This window comes from Lissotriton vulgaris, chromosome 6, assembly GCF_964263255.1.
Source record: "Lissotriton vulgaris chromosome 6, aLisVul1.2, whole genome shotgun sequence".
NCBI classification, from domain to species: Eukaryota; Metazoa; Chordata; class Amphibia; order Caudata; family Salamandridae; genus Lissotriton; species Lissotriton vulgaris.
Genome location: NC_141694.1, coordinates 93,668,257 through 93,684,319, shown reverse-complemented (window position 1 = coordinate 93,684,319; position 16,063 = coordinate 93,668,257). Strand labels below are relative to the sequence as shown.

Below are 16,063 nucleotides of genomic sequence, written 5' to 3'. Positions count from 1 at the left end.
GTTTTCCTGAAGTCTTTATTTGTTGCAGTAGTGAGATATATATTCACGAGAGATCTGCGTAACTAGATGCAGAATATTTCTCTAGGAGCATCTAATGCAGCACTCTCTTTGGGGGAAGGTTAGACTTCGGTGTAATCCATTGTGGAGGAATGCTTCAGGAAACAGCTTCACCTTCCAAACCATCTTAGTAGGACCATGTGGTCCCACTTGGCATCCAATAAATTTATCAAAATTCAGTATCCAAGTGACACCGCTTGGCATTTGGTGTGCCTGAAATGTATCAGTTTCAGTCTTGTGACAACTTGATCCTCTGTACAACATAATGTACTTCTCAGGGAAGTGATACGCATGGACAGTACAAAAATAAGCCTTTTTGTACAAAGCTGTTGATCATCTGAGAATGTGACGTGGGTTTAAGTACAGTCTGGTCCGAACCCTGGAAGGCCATACGGATGTCCCCTCTTCAAAGCCTGGAAATTCTGCACATTGGACAAACCTTCTCAAGAGCACAAAGACGTTCACTCCATTTGGTTGGTGTCCAGCTCATCCAGGAATCTCCGACACTTGCCCATCAGGACCTTGATGGCTTCACACGCAAGAACATCAGGAGGCAACACACCCGTGGACTCCACAGAGACTGAGAATAGAAACAAGCACTTCTGTAATTACAGACATGCAATTAGAGCAAATAATCAACTATTGCTGCATCATCCACACTAAAAGGCAAATACCACAAGGAGGCAGATATTAATTTCAGGCTCTGTTAAAGAAGATATCCCTCCAAAGCCAAATAACTTGTTTTATTACTGCTATTACATGTTGCTCCCAAATGTGAGCTCCAGTATGGAACTGTGCCACCTGTGACCATGATGAGATAAGGGAATAAAGAATTTGTGGTGTTCTAAAAATCACCAAGATGAATTTTGCTTCCTCTCCACGCCAGGTAAGGGACACTCAAAACGCTGCAGAGCAATCTTGGTTCATCAAAGGGAACACTGAGAAAGGGGTTTAAAGGAAACTACTTGATGCTATGGAACTATGGAACTCGCTTCCCACAAACCTCAGAGCCCAACCCAACCTTCTCTCATTTCGCAGAGCACTCAAAACATGGCTTTTCCCATGAGACCCACACCTACTAGGTTCTTGTTTTTAGCGCTGGGATGCTCACGGGCAGCCACGCGCTCTACAAATCTGTAAAATAAAAATAAATAAATAAATAATGCAAAGAATGGGGTACTTCAGGGAGCTACAGAAAGTATGTGAATGCAATACCAATTTTCTTTTGAACTGGTGTGTGAAGGGTTAACCAAAAGAACTGGTTATTATTAGGACCGTTTCTCTCTTCTTTGCTGCCTTACTACCAATACACAGATCAATTCAGAAATTGATTCTTTGGGTTTTCCTTTTTACTCCAATGTCCTTACGGACAATAAAAGAAAGAATACCTTAGATTAAAAATTTTGAGTGTAATGAACAACTCATGAAACTCACAGATGTAATGGTCGCGAACCCGTGCCAGGCGAACAATGTTTTTAAACTCCTCATGGCGAAAAATTTCATGACTGCCAGTGTCCATTCTGGAATGTGCAACTTATTGCAACGTTCTTCCATGTGTGGATAAAATATTTTGAGATGTCATATGACTCTAAACATGACAAGTCTGGTCAACAAGCATAGTACTGTACAGCACATACTCCATTAGCTACAAATCATCATAGTAAATTAACAAAATAAGTTCATATTTCACTATTTGCTAACATGTTCCATGGATCAAACAGGGCAACTCCTAACGGAGAGCACATCAGTTTTGTAAATGTTCCAATTCTTGCTTATGCTGCTTGATGTAATAAAATCATTTGTAGCAAATAAAAAGCTGTCGCTCTAGAAAAATGATGGATGCCCCCAATGGGGAACTTGTCTGATGCCCAATTTGGGGGTTAGAAGTCACTTTGATGTATGGCATATCAATGGCAAGGCATATCAATATAGCGAATTCTGAATGTTTTTTAACATAGATGCGCCCAGCCAGGTTACAAAATTCAACAGGAACAAAAAATCAATCCATTTACACAGTAGCCTTGAAATGAGATCTCACTGTGAATCAAAAGAAATGTGAAAGTTAAGCAGAGGGACAAAACATTATAAGATATAATGTGCAAGGGGTGAGGCGAAGTGTCCTAACAGACAACTTCCACTTTGAGTTGTATTGCTAAATAAAGGGTGAATTTTAGATGACCGAGCCCAGAAGCCAGGCAAGGACCAAAAACCTAATGCACAAGTTACTTACCTTCTTTAACGATATATCTGTAAGAAACAGTAGTTAGTGTTAGATTCCTTACCGTAGAATATCCCCAGGCATCAGGCTGGATCCGGAAAGTTTTCGTCAGCACTACCCCTGCGCGTCGCAAGGCGTCGTCTGCGGCTCCGCGTCCGTCGTCGGCGTCGTGATCGCCGGGATGACGTCGTCGGTGTACTTAGTCGCCGCCCTCTACGTCAGTTTTGTACATAGCTTTCCGCGCCAGGTGTGGTACTGCAAATCTGGACCCCGCTGTTTTACAGCTATCGAGGTCCAACGCTCGTGTCATAAAATATCGTCGTACCATGACGAATATGGTATCTACGAACCGGTAATGATCAGGACATTATCCCTATGTATTTGCGTCATGATTGAGTGATGCTAACACCCTTAAATCGTAGTTTCCGTCCCGAACCCTCGGACTCCATTTTGTAAACGGCATCCATCTTATGGCTTGCCCTCATATAAGTCAATTGATTAAAGCCGAGCTTGATCTAAAAGGACACGTCCTCTGTAGCTGACTTCCCCATGACCTGGCCGAAGCTGCCTCCACTGCCTCCAGCCAAGCCTGTTTGGGCAGCTCCTCGCCCAGTGGCCGAGCAAGATATCATCAAGGCACAACATGTCATAAACCATCCACTACATACAGGCCCTGTTTCCCATACACATACACCTGTCCATGATTCTTGTTTACAACCCGTTTTATGATGGGAGGGTGCCCGACTTTATTGGTGTTTCATCGATATCTGATGGGAGTTCTGGATCTGGCGGGGTAATCCATCACCAACTGGACATCTAAAATATGTGCTGACCAGCATGACTTCGCTCTTTGTATTATTGTGGAAATATGTGTATAGCCATATCATAAACTCAAGAATTCTTGCCTGCAGCTGTTATTTATGTATATAAGGAGAAGGCTGGTTCTGTAAAAACGAACAGTCTCCTGAGAACTTACAGCCCGTGTTGTCGTACTTCTAGGACGCATGTTACTTGGTTGCAGCCAATAAAACTCGATCACTGACTTCAACTAGAAGACTCTGTGTTTCTGTAAGTCCAGAACAGGGAGAACTCAGAGGTCTTAGGGTGTGATCCCCTGGCACCACCGGGTCTCTAAAAACCCGGCACCCCAGTTGGCGCCCAACTCGAGGCGATATCAAGCGGTGACGGTCCAAGCCAGATGTTCGTGAGGAGCTTCGTGTGAAAATTCCTGAGGACGGCCAGCCACTTCAGCGACCCCTGCATGTCGACGTGGTTCCGAAGGTCTTTGCTGCGAGGTTCCCCGCGTCCCGACGGCTACGAAGGACTGCTGCCCTGACTATCGCCCTGTTTTGGACCCAGTGATCCTTGGTAGAGCGAAACGATAGACGAGTCTTCTAGTGACGTCACCGATCTTCAATATTCAGTTAAGTATAAGTGGAGCGTCTCCCAGTTCTTAGTTTGGTTCTTAGTTTGGTTCTTAGTTTTGGTATCCCAGAGATACGGTTTGTATTGGTACTTGCAAGCACCAAAACCGAGGGGTTCGTGTATTCACGACAATATCATAATTAGATAATCCCTTGAAGTTTGAAGCTAGACTAGTGAGCGAAGATGCCTGGTCTCAGCAGACTTGGAAACTTGTTTTGTCTAGGTTGTAGTAAGGACTCCCGATTAGAGGATTCGTGTCCGGTTCCTCCGATTGGAACTCCAACATATGAGTTATATATAAAGCATGGAGTAGGTCACGTATAACGAGGTATGGATGAAATACACCCGCAAGGATGGTGTTTTAAAATGGCCCCAACATGGTAGTTTTGACTCAGAAATATTAGATAACCTCGAGGTCAAATTGTTCAAGAAGAAAGCCCGGCCGGCGATGTTTGACTCTTTTCGCTTATGGTGCAAAGAAGCCAAACAGAAAGAAAAGAAATTAGCAAAGAAAAACAAAAGAGGTATGTCGATGGTACAAGCTGCCATCGCATACAGGGATAACGAGGAAGAGCAGGAAAGTGAGCAAATGCTCAGAAGCAAGAAACTAGCAATAGATAAATGCTAAGGGAACACCTGAGAAAGGTCCATTAATGTTCCATTTATTAAACTCACCACCCCCATATACATCGAGTATTGTTGGACCCCCGAGACGTATTGTTATACCGCGCCCTAGCGCACGAAAAGCAGCTCTTGCACAAGCACCAGCTCCTCTTCCGCTGGTTCCTACTTCTCCGGCGCAGCCTTCTCAAGGGCCGCCGCCTTTGCTACATACTCCTTCTACTTCTACAACTTTGCCTACTGCTCCAACTATTCACTACGATACTACGTCTGCTACTGCCTCAACTTCCTCTGCTGTTGCCTCCACTTCCTCTTTACATCAGCCTGTCTTTTCTGGCGCATCTGCTTCGCCGCAAGCTTCTACTTCTGTCAGACAGAGAGTGACACGTACTGTCACTGGTCTGTTCTCGCCCTTCTTTGGGTCGCCTAAAACTACCCCTAAACCAGAACGTAGACAGTTGCGTAGTCAACTACCCGACTACGAGGAAAGAGAAGTACTGAATGAGTTAGCACGCAAATGGGTTACTGATACTGTAAGGTATGATCTTCAGTCTGTTATGGAAGTTTTCCGTCAGTGGGATCCATCCACTCAAAGATACGTATTTGAGGAAATGTGTGCATACCTCTGGGAAGATGTACGAGACAATGACCCAAAACGCAGAATGCAGGAACTAGCCCGCATGCGATTCAAATTTTATGAAGGCATGATTATAGGCGCAGATGTTGAGAAAGCAATGGATTTGTTGTTATCTTATAGGAGCAAGGGAAATAGCTCTAGATCGTTTGATGAGGACGATGTGTCTGGTAGAAAAAGGGCGCGACAGTACCCCATGAGAGAGGTTCCCCCGGTATGGAGGGAAGGCGATGCGAACGCGCAACCGCCTGTTCCACCGCATTTCCAGCGTGTATGGGTACATGTCCCCTGGAAAAGATCCGAAGTTTTAGCACTCAAACAGACACTACCCGATCCCCGTAAAACCCAGCAGGATATTACAAGGAGTTGTCACAGACTGCCAGCTCATGTATAATGAATTTAGCAGATATAGACCTGTTGTTTGGGAACGTTGTTCCGCATCCTTTATGGAGTAAAATTCGTCATGCGGATCATGATCAAGAACTAGGTGACTCATGGGCTAATATTACTGCTACTGATGCCAGACAAGTTGGTGGTTCTAAACGCGAGCCTTTAATAGCAGATCTTCCCGGTAGGATTATTGCGTACATGAAAACGTTGATGCCTGAATTACGCGTAAATTGGGACAAGCTATCTGCGTGCAAGCAAAAGAAAGATGAGAATGTGTCAGACTTTTTCACGAGGTTTGAGGAGACTTTCACTGATCACAGAGGTCAGGACATGGCTACCGAGGGTGGCCAACGACTGTTTGTAGACAAATTTGTACATAATCTGCTTCCCGAACTATGCGATAAATTGAAAGATTCAGAAAGTGCTTGGGCTGTCTCCACGTCAGCACAGATTTTAGCCACAGCCCAGTACTATGAAAATAGACGCAAAGACGAGCTAGATAAGTCAGAGAAGAAGACTAAAGAACTAAAGACTAAAGTTCTTCTCCAGCAAGCGTATCCGCCTCGCACTCCTAGTCAGCCCAATTATCAGCAACCGCAGCAGTATTCGAGAAACGCGCAAGGGAACGAGTTTTCCCACCAGCGTTCCCCATATGGCCCGAATCAATGTGCATATTGCAAAAAAGAGGGTAATTTCAAAAGTAATTGCCAAGCTCTTGCACGACGTTTAAACGGTGCCTCCGGCGCAAGAGGTAGAGGTGTTCAACAGGCTCCTAGAGGTAGGGGCCGTGGAAACTTCCCCCAGAACACCAATTCTTTTCCGCCTCAGAATTCTATGAATGGCTTTGACCAACAGAATAATGCGTCCTCCAGGTCAGATCAGTACTATGCAGATGACTATTACGCAGAAAACGAGAATGAGGGTAATAGTTGCTAGGACAGCCATGGACAAAGAGAGGGAGTTGTTTCAGTTCCAGTAGATCAGAATGGACCTTATGTCGAGGTGATTACATCCGGAGTGTCGGAGCCATTTCTGCTGAATACTGGTGCTACAAAAAGTTCGACTATGCACTCAAAACTTCCTGGCGCACCTTTGTCCGGCGAAATGAATGTTTCAGTAGGTTTTTCTGGCGCCCCTGTTAGAAACCCGATCTCCAATCCCATGCCCCTTTCTGTTGGCCCATGCGAATTAGAAGCACCCCTCATTCTTACAACAGGTTGTGGCGAAAATTTGTTAGGTTTGGATTTGCTGAAGAGATTATATGCGACTTTATACTGTTCTCCTTCGGGAGTACAACTCACCCTTGGTAAGAAAGTGATTTCCCCGATGTATTTGGCAAAGGAGAGCATTCCGACTGAGTTGTCATCTCTTCCAGATGTACTTTGGGCGAATGGTTCAAATGATGTAGGTCGTTTAGAGATAGCACCGTATGTCATAACATTTAAAACTAATGTCAGGTTGCCACGTATTCCCCAATATAGAATGTCAAAAGAATGTGAAAAGGCTTTGCTAGAAATAGTCCACGATCTAATTGCGAAATATGTCATTGAAGAGACTACAGGCAACATTTGTAACAGTCCTGTTTTGCCTGTCTTAAAGCGTACCGATCCTTCACAGCCCCCTGTGTACCGATTTGTGATCGACCTAAGGGAAGTGAATAAGATCGTTGTACCACAGTTTCCAGTCGTCCCCGACATTACTGCCTTATTGACAATGGTTCCAGCCTCAGCCAATTGGTTTTCAGTGATCGACCTGAAGAATGCCTTCTTCAGCATCCCGATCGCCGAAGAGAGCAGAGACATCTTCGGCTTCAATTTAGGAGGTCGAAGCTTCCGCTTCAGACGCGCTCCCCAGGGCTACTGCGAGAGTCCATCAATATTCAGTCAGGCTCTTAAAACGCAACTAGATACGATTGTCCTACCTGGTGGCGCGACTCTGATTCAGTATGTAGACGATTTACTGATCGCTGCAGACACTGAAGAGATTTGCAAGCAAGCCACGTTGTCCTTGTTGCGCCATTTATGTGACATGAAGCACAAGGTCTCGCTTTCCAAATTACAATTTTGCCGACAAGAAGTAACCTACTTAGGTCACATCTTATCGAAGGAGGGAAGGAGACTGACCCCAGAAAGAATACAGGCAATTGCAGAATTGAGTGTCCCAAGGACACAAAGAGAAGTGCGTGCCTTCTTGGGCATTACATCATACTGTAGACAATGGATACCGAATTTCTCACTGTTGGCCAAGCCCTTGCTGGCATTAATGCGTAAAGATACACCCAATCCTTTGCCTTGGTCTGAAGATTGTCAGGCGAGTTTCCATGAGTTGCGTGAGGCATTATGTTCGGCTCCTGTGTTGGGCAATCCCGACTACAGCAAGCCGTTTACATTATACGTCCATGAGAAGGAAGGTTGCGCATTATCGGTCTTGACACAGCACTTTGGGGACAAACAACGCCCATGTGCATACTTCTCCGCGACTCTAGATCCCGTAGCTAAGGCATTACCGAGTTGTTTGAGGGCCACTGCCGCAGCGGCTGTCTGTATTCGACAGTCGGCTGGGTTAGTCATGAATAATACTCTGACCGTTATGGTCCCACATGCAGTAGATATCCTACTGAACAGGACGAAAACACAGCACCTAACTAGTGCTCGACTGTCCAGCTACGAATTGACCCTGTTAGCAAGCCACATTCACATAAAGAGGTGTGATACACTCAACCCCGCTACGTTACTACCCATTCCACCAGCAGAGACGGATAAGGTCGACAAACATGATTGCTGCTTTAGGACAGAGGAAGAGACCAAAGGGAGAGTAGACTTGCAGGACACTCCCTTCCCTGAATGTAATGATAATTTATGGGTTGATGGTTCATGTTTCAAGTTACCAAATGGTGATACGACTGCAGCATATGCCGTGACAACATTACACACGATTGTAGAGACAGCTCGTATCCCCCACAATTCTGCACAAGCAGCAGAGTTAGTCGCACTCACAAGAGCGTGCGTGTTGGCGAAAGGAAAACGAGTGAATGTGTACACTGATAGTCAGTACGCCTTTGGCGTCGCCCACAGTTTTGGAAGATTGTGGCGTGAACGTGGGTTCCTGACGACGCATGTGTAGGAGAGTAGGGTCTGCAATCCTATGATCACCCAGATTTTTTGCTTTTGTTTCACTGGTTTACGACTTTCTCTGGCTGTGGGCCTGCTAATCAGACCCACAGCCTGGCTGTTCTCTTTCTAAATTACGATATGTACCCTAGGTGCATTTACCAATTGGTACTGGGCCACCTTATCAGACCCCGTAACGCAGGGCATAGGTGTACCCAGGGCCGCCAGGGGCTGAAGCATGTATTATGCCACCCCTGGCTGGCCTCCTAAATTTGACACAACTGGCTGCACGACAGCTGGGGCGAAGACGTGTAACCACCCTTCGCTTTAGGTATGGTAGCTCTATATCTAACCATACAATGGACACCTGAGTTCCTATCAGTCACTCCTATGGCAGGCCTTAACGATCCTGAAGGCAGAGTGCGTGGGCTCGTGTGAGCTAGGTTCAGGCCCGAGCCGAGCCCGGTTGCAGCTTGCGGAATCAAGACCCAATAGCTGTTCCATGATAACGCGTACCATATCGGTAACTCCGGTGTCGCGTTATCAAGGCATGTCGAGTAAGGTGTCATACGAATCGGGGTGCTGCCCTCTCACCAATTCTGGCGATGAGGTTAGCATCCCACCCTTCTAGAGGGACACGACATGTACGTAACTGTGAACCCCGGTTAAAGTTAACTGAAGCCTCAGCTCCACAAAATGGATGCTGCCACCACAGACACGAGTCTGACCTCCTGCTGCTGGGAGTCCTTCCAGCGAGGAGCACTTGGACAAAGGGTTTCCTGTCGAGGGCGGTGTTCGCACCGTCCCAGACAGGGTTTGTGTATTCTGGGTAGGTAGGGCTTTGGCGAGAAGGTGACTGCGGAGTGGCACCCCGGTGCTCACTACGCATCTGCCGGTTAGAACCAGTTCCAGGGGCGACAGCCCTGGCCTGGGGAAAGCCCGGCAGGGGAGAGGGGTGTAACTACCCCCCTTCCTGGTCCCACCCTTAGGGCAGGACCTAGTCATGTACCCACCCCTTTCTTTAGAATAAAGACCGGAGCGGGGACCCTTCCAAATTAGATCATCTTTGATTCAAGAACTACTTTCTACGAAAGGACATTCAAGACTCTTCTCAAGATTTCTCCCTTGTGACTAAGGAGTAGTCACCCTGCATCAGCGGGCACCAACTAAGAACTCTGCGGTTTGCTGTAAGTCCTTCCTCAAGGAATCCGACGGCCCAGCTCGACGAGAACCGGCTTCCCTGGCACCTCTGACCTCTACCCACGTCATCAGCTCAGCTGTGATCTGTGGGTGCGACGAGACCTCGAGGGACCGGCCATCATCAGAACCTGCACGCTCTTAAAACCAGCACGACCATCGAGGTAACTCTCTGGTGAGTGCTCTGGGGTCCGAGAAGCCCCGACCCTGAGCCGCTCCAGCACCGAAGTGCAGTCTCCCAGCATCTCCACGATCTGCGTGGGGCCCTTCTGCTCGCTGCTCAGCACGTTGTCTGGTCACTAGCCGCTGGCTTGTGCCCTTCTGTGACGACATCCGAGAATCATCACTGCTGGTCTGGTTGCTCCAGACTGGCCCTTGCTTCCATCTTTGCGAGAAGCACCCCGGACCCTCCTGGTCCACTCAAGACGCCATCTTAGGCCCACCACGTGGCCCTGAGATCTGCCAAGGCGTGTTGCCCCATCCTGGGCCCAGCGACGCCGACAGCATCATCCTTCGTGGGACAGCTCGCACCTCCACCGTGGTCGCCGACAACGCCTCCTGGTCCGTGAGACTGCAGAGCCTAGCGTCGCCCACTCACCTGGTCGAGGTGACGGCCAACCGGTGCCTTCCTGGTACCCTCTGACTACTGGCTAGTAGTACGAACTTGGTCCCCTCTGCTTTCAGGTTTCATCAATCTCCGATCCAGGCTTGGATCTCTACGAACTATTCAGCACTGGTCGCCGGCCAGCAACTCCTTTTCTTCCGGCTCCTGGCTCGTCAGCGAAGACCCCGACGCCTGTAAGACTTGTGCAGCCGCAGCCATCGTGGCTAGGTAACTCGGCATTTCGGTGCCTGCATAGCCTCCTTACTCTAGGGTCCTGAGTCCCTCGCTTCCGACTTGCCTTATCGGGTCCGCCCGAGACCTTAATCTTTCCGTGTCCTCGGACACTTGTTTTAATTGTGCACTTGAAGTATTTGCTAAAGAGATTTGGTTTGTGCTTAGTACCCTGTCCTCATAAAGAGTACAGGGCTGTTGTGATTCTTAATAAATATACTGTTTATTTTCATAACACTTGTGTGGTGTCCTTTCACTGGGTGTTCAAGGGGTACATGTGTGGTAAACAGCTGGCTTAACGCGCCCTCTCGAGTCTTTAGCCTTAGACTGCTCGTATCCACGCTACTAGGATAGCTGGTCTATAGGTTGACTTACAACCAAACACCATAAGGGTCGTTGGAACGATACATAGCGGTCGCTAGAATAGCGAACGTTGCATATCGGGCCAACTTCTCACATTGGTGAGCAGCGGTTGGGATTTGAGCTTGCTGTTAATTTACCACACGTATCCTAAGAATATCTTGTTGAAAGATCGCACAAGTACTGTTAGTACATATAACTAAAGCTTAGAATACTCTGAGTTCTACTGAACCAGCTGTTGTAGCTCCTCAAGGCTTAGCACACCTTGCCTACAACTCTTAGCAAGGGTACAGTAGGTAAACACGTAGTGTAGGTAGGTGCATCACTTACACCACACTAGAAACAGTATGTCGGACAAAGGAGGAAACTCTGGGTCTCCCCTTGTGTCAGTTGACCCTCCACAGGTCATCCCTTCAGGATATACTGTGCTGAGCTTCAAGGAGTTAAGACGACTGTGTCACTCCAGGAAGATTCAGCAGGGGTCTAACCCCACAACGTCCTTTCTGATTGGTCTCTTGGAGACTTATGATGCCAGAAGAGCTGAGAAACTTCGTAGCTCTTCTAATCCAGAAGGAGACATGCCTCCCCTCGAGGGAACCCGAGACGATCCTGACCTCATCCACCTCGCAACTGAGAACGAAGATGTGGAGGAGGATGAGGATGAGGATCTCTCTGGGGATGAGGCAGATAAGGGACAGGTAGAAGTCGTCAGACTAAGCAGGTCCAACTTAAGCAAACATGATAGCGGTACTGGGGGACCCCTGGGGCCACTATCAGGTCAGCTTAACATTGGGAATGGACGAGCCCGATCTCTGTCAAGAGACTCTGGCAGATCCCTTCAAACCAATGGCTCTCACAACTCTTCTCAGAGAGGGATGACGTCCCCTCAGAGGAGAGTGTACGCAGCTAAGGAAAGGGCAGCCAATCTAAGGATTGAAAGGGAAGAACTTGCCCTGGCCAAAGAAAGGCTTGCCTTTGCTAGAGAGCAACAGTTAAGTGGGGCAGTCCCCACTGGTGGCAGCAATGTACCTAGTAATAGGGAAAAGAGTTTCGATACGAAACACCTTGGTAAGATAGTGCCCCCCTTTAAACAAGGGGACGACATCCACAAATGGATTACTGCTTTGGAGAGGGCCTGCACTGTGCAGGGTGTTCCCCAGAGTCAGTGGGCAGCTATCTTGTGGCTCTCCTTTGAAGGAAAAGGAAGAGACAAGCTCCTCACCACAAGGGTGGAGGATGCTAACAATTACCAAATCTTGAAAAATACACTCGTTGAAGGGTTCGGCCTAACCACTGAGCAGTACAGGGTGCTGTTCAGGGATACCCAGAAAACGCAGTCTCAAGATTGGTCTGATTTTGTCGATTGTGCCACTAAGGCTTTTGAGGGCTGGTTGCTGGGCAGTAAGGTTACTGATTATCAAGGATTGTATAATTTGATGATGAGAGAACAAATTTTAAACAATTGTCAGAACCAGTTGTTGCATCAGCATCTTGTCGACTCGGATCTGACCTCTCCCCAAGAATTGGGAAAGAAGGCAGACAGATGGGTTCGTACAAGAGTTAAACAGAACCAGGGCCAGAATCAAGGTGGTCAGAAGAAAGCAGACCAGAAGGGTAAAGATTCTAAAGGGGAACAAAATGACCAGAAGTCTTCGACAGGTCCCCAACAACCCAGGGTGGGGGTCAGGCTCCCCAAAAGAAGAAAGAAGGCCAATCCAAAAGATGGTGCCAGTACTGTAAAAGTAAATCTCACTGGTTTAGTGAGTGCACCAAGAAAGGAGGAGGGCAGACTCCTGCCACTGCAGCCCCTAAGGCACCTGTGCCCCCTAGTACAGTCAGCAGTGGTAGTGCGCCTCCCAAGGGTTTAGTAGGGTTAACCCTGGGTTCTGAGGGGCGTGACAACTTAGTTGGCACACTCACTCAGGCTGTCCTTGTCAGTACAGGGGACGCGGACGTATCCCCTGACGTAAGCCCCAATACTTTGGGCAAATACCGACAGACGCCTTTCATAAATGGAAAGATGGCTCAGGCCTATAGGGACACTTGTGCCAGCGTCACCATGGTGACGCCTAACTTTGTGGACCCTGGACAGATCATGCCAGGTACAGAATTCCTGGTGACCAATGCAAGCAATGTCACTACCAATCACAGTATGGCAATTGTAGCTTTCTCCTGGGGAGGGGTAACTGGCCAAAAGAAGGTTGTAGTTAGTCCAGACCTCCCAGTGGATTGTTTGTTGGGCAATGATTTGGAGTCGTCACAATGGTCAGAAGTGGAGCACCGGACTCACATGGAAATGTTAGGTTTGCCAGCACATGTGTTCGCTGTGACTAGGTCACAGGTCAGGAAATGCCCCACTGAACAGGTGCTGGATCCTGGAACAACGGACCAGACGCCTCCCAAGAAAAAGAGCAGTAGGGTTAAGGCTGCGCCTTCCCCCTTGCCCCAGGTCGAGGATCAAGTCTCAGAGGAGGCTGACCTACAGGAATTGAGGGAAACTGAGCCTAGGGAATTCGAACTTGATCAAGTTGAATTCTTGGGTTCAGGGGGACCCTCAAGGGAAGACCTGGGGAAGGACCAGTTAGACTGCCCTTCTCTTGAACCCCTCAGACAGCAGGCTGCTGCTGAGGCTGCTGGGAACGCCACAGGTACCCACAAGGTATACTGGGAAGATGGACTCCTGTACACTGAGTCAAGAGACCCCAAGCCTGGCATGACCAGGAGGCTGGTTGTACCCTTGTCTCAGCGTGGTTTCCTACTTACCTTGGCCCACGAGATTCCCTTAGCAGGTCACTTAGGCCAGACGAAAACATGGGACAGGCTTGTCTCACACTTTCACTGGCCTCACATGAACGAAGATACCAAGGAGTTTTGCCGCTCCTGTGTCACTTGCCAAGCCAGTGGTAAGTCAGGTGGCACGACAAAGGCCCCCCTTATACCAATGCCTGTGGTGGGGGTGCCCTTTGAACGGGTGGGGATCGACATCGTCGGTCCCATGGAACCACCTACAGCATCAGGGCACAAGTTTATACTGGTGGTAGTGGATCATGCCACCAGGTATCCTGAAGCTATTCCCCTTAGGACCACTACAGCACCTGTTGTGGCAAGAGCCCTAGTTGGAGTGTTCTCCAGAGTGGGCTTCCCTAAGGAGGTCGTCTCCGACAGAGGTGCAAACTTTATGTCGAGCTACTTAACTGCTATGTGGAAGGAATGTGGTGTTAACTACAAGTTCACTACACCCTATCATCCACAATGCAATGGGCTTGTTGAGAGATTCAACAGGACCCTAAAAGGGATGATTCATGGACTACCGGAAAAGCTTCGGCGTAGATGGGACGTCCTGATCCCCTGCCTCTTGTTCGCCTGCAGAGAAGTCCCGCAGAAGGGGGTTGGCTACAGCCCTTTTGAACTTTTGTACGGGCATCCTGTAAGGGGACCCCTGTGTTTGGTGAAGGAAGGATGGGAGAGACCTCTCAAAAAGCCTGCAGCCAACATAGTGGACTATGTGCTTGGCCTCCGCTCGCGGATGGCTGAATACATGGAAAAGGCATCTGAAAACCTTAAGGCCAGCCAAGAACTCCAAAAAGCTTGGCATGACCAAAAGGCTGTCTTGACTGTTTACCAGCCCGGACAGAAGGTGTGGGTGTTGGAGCCAGTGGCCCCAGCAGCACTCAAGGACAAATGGTCCGGGCCCTACACCATCCTGGAGAAAAAGGGAGAGGTCACCTACCTGGTCGACCTGGGAACTCCCCGGAGCCCCCACAGGGTGCTTCATGTCAACAGGCTAAAAGCATATGTCGACAGGAAGGGCATGAGTTTGCTCATGGCCCTAGATGAGGGACAGGAAGAGGAGAGTGACCCTCTCCCCGACCTGCTCACTCAGAATCCTGACGATGGCTCGGTAGATGGTGTTGTCTTTTGTGGCAGCCTCTCCGAACATCAACAGAGCGACTGTAAACAGGTTCTTCAGTCGTTCAGACATATGTTTTCTCTAACACCCAGTCAGACCGATTGGTGCACCCATGAGGTTGACACTGGTGACAGCTTGCCCGTCAAGAGTAAAATCTACAGGCAGCCTGATCACGTTAGAGACTGCATCAAGAGTGAAGTGCAGAAAATGTTGGAGCTGGGAGTCATTGAACCCTCGGATAGCCCTTGGGCTAGTCCCGTAGTTCTAGTGCCGAAACCTCACACCCAGGGTGGTAAGAGAGAGATGAGGTTTTGCGTAGACTACAGGGGTCTCAATGCAGTCACTAAGACTGACGCCCACCCAATACCAAGGGCAGACGAGCTTATCGATAGATTGGCTTCGGCCAACTACTTAAGTACGTTTGACCTGACAGCTGGGTATTGGCAAATCAGGTTAGCTGAGGACGCCAAGCCTAAAACCGCATTTTCAACCCCCGGTGGGCATTATCAGTTCGTGGTAATGCCCTTTGGTCTGAAAAATGCACCTGCCACCTTCCAACGGTTGGTGAATCAAGTCCTTACTGGGCTGGATGACTTCTGTGCGGCGTATCTTGACGATATTGCTGTCTTTAGCTCCACCTGGGAGGATCACCTGGTCCACCTGCGGAAGACGTTAGAGGCACTGCAAGCAGCAGGTCTCACTATCAAGGCCACCAAGTGCCAGATAGGGCAGACACAGGTTGTATACCTGGGCCACCTTGTAGGTGGAGGTCAGGTTCAGCCACTGGAGAGCAAGATACAGTCAATCAGGGACTGGGCTCCTCCAACCACCCAGACTCAGGTTCGAGCTTTCTTGGGCCTGACTGGTTACTATAGGAAGTTTGTCAGGAACTATGGTTCCATTGTGACACCATTAAACGAACTGACAAGTAAGAAAATGCCAAAAAAGGTTCAGTGGACAGCGAGCTGTCAAAAAGCATTCGATGACCTAAAGCAGGCCATGTGCACGGCGCCTATCCTCAAGAGTCCGGACTACTCCAAACCATTCATTGTCCAAACAGATGCTTCTGAGTTGGGTGTGGGAGCTGTTCTTTCTCAACTGAATTTTGATGGTCAAGACCAGCCCATTGCTTTTATAAGCAGAAGGCTGACCCCTAGAGAGAAGAATTGGTCAGCTATTGAGAGGGAGGCCTTTGCTGTGGTTTGGGCCCTGAAGAAGCTGAGGCCATACTTGTTTGGCACTCACTTCAAGATTCAGACCGACCATAAGCCCCTCTTGTGGCTAAATCAGATGAAGGGTGAAAACC

The 16,063-nt window shown here is 48.5% G+C and overlaps 1 pseudogene; it reads right to left on the bottom strand.

Moving 5' to 3' along the window:
* Nucleotides 1-462: 462 nt before the first annotated feature.
* LOC147706849 (DNA-directed RNA polymerases I and III subunit RPAC1-like) overlaps nt 463-16,063 on the bottom strand; it is a 63,336-nt pseudogene continuing 47,735 nt past the window's right edge.